Source organism: Hemicordylus capensis, chromosome 3 (assembly GCF_027244095.1).
Source record: "Hemicordylus capensis ecotype Gifberg chromosome 3, rHemCap1.1.pri, whole genome shotgun sequence".
Lineage (NCBI taxonomy): Eukaryota > Metazoa > Chordata > Lepidosauria > Squamata > Cordylidae > Hemicordylus > Hemicordylus capensis.
In genome coordinates, this window is record NC_069659.1 from 327408772 (window position 1) to 327414771 (window position 6000).

A 6000-nucleotide genomic window follows, 5' to 3' on the forward strand; every position below is an offset into this window, starting at 1 on the left:
GCTGCCTCTCACTGCAATATAAATCTATTAGATGCTGGACACAAGCAGGGAATGACCATTATCTCAGAATGCTGCTTGGGGCATCTGGCTGGCTTCTGTCCAGATTACTGGATAAAATGGACCTTTTAGTTTAATCTAGCCGGGCACTTATGTTCTTGTTCATGTATACAGTTGCCACTTACCTATCGCGGTTTTCCCAATCGTAGATTTGAGTATCCGCAACTGGGAAATTGTGACCGCCCTCGCCAACAGCAACCTGAGTATCTGATTTGGTGATTTTAAAAAATCAAAAAATCAGGGTTTTGGGGGGATAATTTGGGGGGTCAGATGGTCATTTTTTGGGTTCAGACTTTCATTTTGAGGGAGGGGGTCTGGGTTGATTTTCAGGGGTCCAGGAGTGATTTCTGGGGTCAGGGGATCATTTTTGTAGGCCAGGCCAAAAATGGCCCCGTTTGCCATTGAAACCAATGGCTCGTCTACCGTGAATTTGCCAGCCGTGAGGGTTCCCAGGAATGGAATCCTTGCAGTTGGCGAGAGACAACTATAGAGCTGATGAGCTGGCATCTATGGCACTTTTGTTTGAAAATTGTTTGTCTTCCTACAGTGCACATGTGTGTGTAGCCTGCCACTATAGCTTTCCTTGCATAGAAAGGCCATTATATTGGTGGGACTTCAGGAACTAACAAGCAAGTCATCATTTTTGAAAATCCAAGAGTAAGATGCAGGCTCATGATCTGCTCCGTGTCACAGCTGCCATCCTCATGCAGAAATTATTAATAGTTTGGAGAATTTTAGATTAAACTAACTGGAACAAATTCAAACCAAATTGTAAAAGAGTAGGAAGAAATCTCCTTGTAATAGTGACACATTCCAGAGGGGTAGCTATTTTTACTGCAGTAAATTAAGAATCTTGTGGCACCTTTAAAGTCTGTTAGATTTATTGTGGCAAGAGTTCTTGACATCTAGGTCCCATTGGGCCCTAGTCCATGAGAGCTTATGCTACAATAAATCTAAAAGACTTTAAAGGTACCACAAGACTTTCTTCTGGGTTTCCTTATTTGCAGTTGTTTGAAGTGAAGGAAGCTTAAGTAGGCTTTTATTCTCAAATTTGTATTCCAGTTAGTATTGTCAACACACACAACACTCTGATCTATGCTTATAACAGCAGTGCATATGGATATTATTCATTCATTCTTTCCTTCATTCATTCAGTTGATATACCACCCTTCCTAGAATGGCTCAGGGAGGTTTATATTAAAATAAAAAAGACATAATAAAGCAATCAAAATTTTTTAAAAAAATTAAATCAGATTAAAATTAAAATTCAAACTAGATATTAAAAGCCATGCTGAAAAGATGGGTCTTTAAGACTCTTCCGAAGGCCTCCAAGGAAGATAGTCTTCTTATATCCACGGGGAGTACGTTCCACAACCTTGGGGCGACAACTGAGAAGGCCCAATCCCAGGTTGCCACCAGAATGAACCGGTGGCGCCCAAAGACAGACCCTTCCTAATGATCTTAATGAGTGGTGGGGATCTTGTAGAGAAAGGCACTCTCTCTTGTAATCCGGGCCTAAGCTATTCAGGGCTTTAAAGGTAATAACCAGCACTTCGTACTTTGCCTAGAAACATACCAACAGCTAGGCAGCAGAACTACCTAGAGATTTCTGTATTAGGCAGTATATAAATTCAATAAATAATAAATACTGCAACTGTTTAAGAACAGAGGTGCTCTTACCCCTGGACATTGGGGACCCGTCCTGTGGTCTCCAAAGTCCGGGGGGGTGCTCCTGCTGCCACCCCATGCCCACCCCTAGAAGGGGTGTGGGCAGGGGGGGGGGGGGCTCCAAAGCCCTTCAGGTCTGGGGACCAAAATTATCTAGGTGCGCCCCTGTTTAAGAACAGGCATAATGTAGTCTTTCCAGGATATTATTTACATACTTTCCAAGATATAATTTACATATTGTCTATTTTTATAAGCTAGCAGTAAAGTAAAATATCCACCTTATTTTGCAGTTTTGAAAAGGCTTACAGACTCAAAACCCAGAATTATACATTCTCCACTCCCTCACCAATAATACATTTTTTTGTGGTCTGTTCTTTTTTTGTTGCATCAGAGTAAAATTTTGTAAAATGAATCATGGGGAATTGTTTTAAAAGATGCCCTTTTGCTCTGCCACTAAAGTGCTTGCTTTTTCTTAATTATTTTTTTAAAGGGTAAATCCAGGTATGGTTTGAAATCAGATTGGTGGTCAATATGTATTTGCCTGTATTGTCTGCAATTTGGTGTCTTTTCTGTCTTGATAGATCTTTTGGTAAGCTAATTTTTTGTGAGGAAGAAGTTGTATTTGTCCACTTGTCTGAGAATTTGACCACACTTAGTGGTATTCAAAGGTAGACTGCCTCTGTATCTGGATGATTCACATTATAGCCATTGTGACTAATGGCTAGTGATAGATCTTTCTCTGCAAGCAGCTTGAGCACACACATGATCCCAGCCCCAGGGTGGAGAGTGTGCTCATGCCCTCTAACCCTGGTAAAAGGAGGGGTACAAAACACGGGCTTGGGGCTGAGGCAGCACCAGGATCGGACTCTATCCTGGCAGTGGACACAAGCAGCCAAGTCCAGGCTGGGCTGCCCAAGGCCAGGTTTAACTGCTCGTGTGCACAGCCTCAATACCTTTGGGAAATATGGGAACTGGTGTTCAATATAGTGAATGATAGTATTTATATTACATTTGAATGTTAAGCTGCTCCCCGCCCCCTTCGCTGAATCAGCGGTGATACTGTGCAAGTGGGGGGAGGAGTTGAGGGCTCAGCCCAAGAGGCAGGCATGCAGGCCTCCATTTTTGTCCCCCGTCACATGTCACAGGTGGAACAATCAGAGCACGGGAGTGCCTGCATAAGCAGCCGGCTCCATTCTGTTCTCAGTTGCTCTGCGGACAGGCACCCTCCTGTCCATCCCTTGACTCAGTGGGGGATAGTCTGGTTGGCTTTTGGGGCCAAGTAGGAACTTTTTGGGACTCAGCTAGTTGGGAATGGTTGACCTTTTCTCACCTACTTCTCACTGATGTCGATAAGGTTGTCACTGGGTTATTTGGTCACTTTGCAGTTGAGTGCAGGTCAGGGAAGGTTAATTTGCAATGGTGTTGGGCTAGAGGGCCGTTATGGTGAGTGGGAATACTTGGAAGGAAAGCTTGGTGATCTTGTGACTCTCAGGATAGATCCGCTCTTACTTGGACGCATGCCATTGAATGCCGCTCAGTGCTTCGCGACCTGGGTTGAGGTAGGCTGGCATGCATCCCCTCGTTGGAGGTAACCTCATGGTCAAGAAGAGGTTTGGACTGTGTACCAAGCCGAATCAAAGCCCAGTCCTTCACCCTCCTGTGGGCATACCTCCGATGAGATAGACCCACATAGGGGATACCCGCACTTTAGTTCAATTCCTTGTCGCAGGTTTGTAATTATTAATAAAATGGCCCTATTTTCTTCCAACTATGTATGTCCTGTCATTATTTGGGTCTGGGTTCACAAAAAGTATTTCATAGATATAATTTCATGAACCATGATAAAAGTACTATAAAATAGGTTAGTTGGAGCAATGGAGTTAAGTGATATCAGTTGGCTACCTACTAAGTTCATGCAGATGCTATACTACTACTAGGGATGTGCACGGAACCGCGGCCAGGTGGTTTGAAGGCCTCGGAGTTGGCACTTTAAGGGTGGGGGGAGGGTGCACTTACCCCTCCTGCCGCTTCCCCCCCACACATACCAGTGCTGTATTTTTGCAAAAACCTTTGGGGCAGCAGTGTACCCCCCTGCCGCCCTGTTGCCCTCATCGGCCGGAAGTACCAGGCGTGTATGTGCCCGTTGTGTGCACGTGCACAGCAGATGGGGTAAGTGACCCTCCCACCGCCCTTAAAGTGCCAACCCCAGCGCCTTCAAACGTCGAACCGGTTTGGAGGCCTCTGAAATTGCTTCCAAACTGGTTCGTGCACATCCTTAATGACTACCCTTTTAATCTTTAAGGGCTTCTCATTGGCATACACTGGTCATCCAAAAGTGTGTACCCTCCACAAAAAGTATGTGTGTTGTAGTGCTGTAAGATAAAAACACAAAGACAATATTATTTAGATTCACAAATAATCATAATCCCCCAAACCCAATAATGACTCTCTATAAATATTATTTAAAATCATCGCACTTCTAAAATATATATACAGTGGCACTTTCAGTGGATCATGTAAACACGGTTGAAGTGGGTAAACAAAAAACCCAAATTGGCCCCACCGACTTCAGACTTCATCAGCTGCTGCTGCTCTGGAATTCATGGAACCATTGCTGAGGTAGCAACCTGGCTGCATTTATGTTGAAGTACCTGTATAAGAACTAGCATCTCTGTACACTCAGCTTAAAAAAAAAAAAAAGGCCAATGGGATCACATATATCTTAGCTGGCACGTCGGTACATCCACCACACAGAGGCACTAGTTCTCACAAACAGCTTGAATATTTCTGCTCCTGGAGAGGGAAGGCATTGTACCCGAGGTTGTCTATACACAAGCTATGTGCTCTACCTCTTGAGTTATGGCCCCCGTACATTTCCTTGGAGTTGTTAAAAGTATATTGGAAATGCCATTCCAAAGCTTCCTTTAAAATCTAAAGTGTAACACTGCAAGCCTTTAAAACTTAAACTTTGAATTCTTCCCTCGCATTTGTCATGGGCAAACGTATTATAGGAATTTATTACAAATATATAGAATCAGCAAACAAGGAGCTGACTTCTAGTTTTCCTCTATAAAGACTTATTTTAAAACAGTAGTTTCAGTTGCTGCCTAAAAATAGATGTTGAAATTATTATCTGTGGAACCTGTCATCAAAGATACATTTAATAGCAGCAGAGCAAAATACAAAGGAGCGATATGGGATTGTAAGGTTTAATTTAAATATAAGAGTTATCCTTAAATATTTTATATTATTGATGTATTTTTGTGCCAATAAGTTCTGACATAAATATGGCAATCCATAATGTATCGACCGCAATGTCAACATTATTTTTAAGCTGACTCAAGAAGAAAACCTCATTGTGGCTGCTGATATATAATGCTATGGCTTATGGGAGGGGGAACAAAAGTTTTTAAACCATTGAAAATACAGTCTGAATTTAACCTTTTTCTTTCCACAGTGTGAAAATGTGTGTTTAGGTTTATATAACACTGCACAACCTCTGCTGATGGCATTCTCCTGGCTGTATGTGAAACCAAGCCAGGCTTGTATAGTAGTGAGAATGTCAGACTATGGCCAGGGCAATTGGGGTTCAAATTGTTATGATAAAATGAGGGAAGAGAGCCCTGAACACCATTCCTAGCTCTGAAGGAAGAGTGGGATAAAAATATAATAAAATAAACCTATTTCACATTTACAAAGGAACATAGATTCTGGTGGTGGGTTTTTTGTTGGGGTGTTTTTTGGAGGGTTTTTTTTAAAGGCAAAGTTAGATTTGAGAGTATATCACAATAAGTTATAGGTAAAAACTTCCTCAGAATGTTGTAGCTAGCAAAAACCTAAATGTCAGTGTAATTCAGTGTTAAAGTTATATTTCAAATCTGATAAGATGGTGATTTGCAGCTGAACTTGTTACTTCAGTTTCTTCTCTTTAACAATTTCAGCTTCTCTTCTTTAGAGATTACCCCTGTTCATAAATACAAATTAGTGTCTTCTAACTCCAAACCCAAGGGATTGAAGCATTCATTTACCCAAGATTTACCCACCTGTTAGGAAGCACTGGGAATGATCCTGTTTCTTGTGTACTTAACATTCTATGCACAAGCCAAGTTGATAGGAAAATCTTGTTCGAAGAGCATTGCCTGAAGAGGCCATCATACACTTAATGTCTTCAAATAACCTAGTTCACTGTTTCCCAAACTCATAGCTGATGTGCATACTGTGTTTCTCCAAATTAAAATTAGAGACACACAATACTTTCCCCAAAGGTTTACTTTT